Here is a 1,432-nt window from a genome sequence, read left to right as displayed (position 1 = left end):
ACTCAGTTCTGATTAATAAATACATGTATGAATATCCAACTGGTCAGAACTCATTGATTTGTATGAAAAAACACCTGTTAAACACAAAATACTCAATTAAAGCCACTGTTTTAGTCATTTGAATTAGTTATCTATTTTAAATTTCCATAACTTTAAACTTCACAATTTTCTCAGCTTTATTTTGAAACTTAGTTTGTAAAAATCGATCAAGAAATAAGGAAGTTATAAGAGTTTTTCATCAGGATGATGCCTATTGACGTCCATTCATTTTGTTGAGGCTCCTCAATGCATAACAGAGCTCCAGTGCGTGCACGTCAATGTAGCTAGCAATGCGCTAGCCATGCCCAATCCAGTAATACTGTATATATCAATGGATTCTGCTTTTAGTGAATGCACCAAAGAAACCTGAACTTTGATGATTAAAACCAGTAAGAACTGAGACTGGAAAATAAGTGGGGCTTTCAGGACTAAAAGGCTTTATTATTGTCAAAAGAAAAAGCTGGGGAGCCACCAAAAAATGTAAAAATAAGTAAGTAAGTAAGTAAAGTTTTATTTATATAGTGCTTTTCACAGAAATAAATTGACAAGGTGCTGTACATTCAGGGAAGTGGGGGAGGGAGCAGTTAAGACTGGTCGTGCAGCAAAACACAGTTGCTCTACGGCTACCTTAAAAACAAAACAACAGAAAAACTAAAAACCACACAATGGAAGATGAGGAAAAAAGCACAAACATCAAATATCAACACTGTGACACACTATGGTATTTACGAAAAAACTCTGCAAAGGGCAGATTTGTTAGCTAGAGGAGGAAGTGTGATTAGGGGGCCTGAAGAATCCAGTCCCCAAAACCAATRCAGCCATAGTTCAGATATATTGATGGAAACTGTTCATTCTGTGCAGCCTTCAGCCTGCTCAGGAATCAGATCAGATAGGTGTTAGAGGAGGGGGGGAGGTGAGGGGGCAGAGCCTTGTCGACGTAATCCGGCCAGGAAGAATTTAGTCAACAGATCAAGGCCGTTGTGGGGGGATCCAGATTTTTCAGTTGTTTTGGGAACAGAAAGAGTCAGGCAGACGATAACAATTTTCCATCTGCTTTAATGTCTGCTGGTACATCTCAAGGTGGCGAATCCAATCAGACAAATGGTGTGGACAAATTCCGCTGAGCCGTGCTATCAGCTTCTCCAAGATCAATTCCATCTGGCCAGCAAACTCCAGGGACCACAGCCGGCCTGCGACCCTCAATAGAACCACTTGCAGACCGAGTCCAGCTCGCTCAAGGCAAAATGTCCGAGTGCTGATAGTATACGGCCATCCATCAAGATGGTCAGTCAGTCAGAAAATGAAAAGCCACCGACGATTTTTTGTAGAACACCAGGAGACCACAAAGCCAATCTGCAGAATCCAGTGATCGGAATCCAGATATATATATATA

The sequence above is a fragment of the Austrofundulus limnaeus genome, unplaced genomic scaffold, assembly GCF_001266775.1.
Source record: "Austrofundulus limnaeus strain Quisiro unplaced genomic scaffold, Austrofundulus_limnaeus-1.0 Scaffold522, whole genome shotgun sequence".
NCBI classification, from domain to species: Eukaryota; Metazoa; Chordata; class Actinopteri; order Cyprinodontiformes; family Rivulidae; genus Austrofundulus; species Austrofundulus limnaeus.
Note: the sequence above shows the minus strand (reverse complement) of the source record.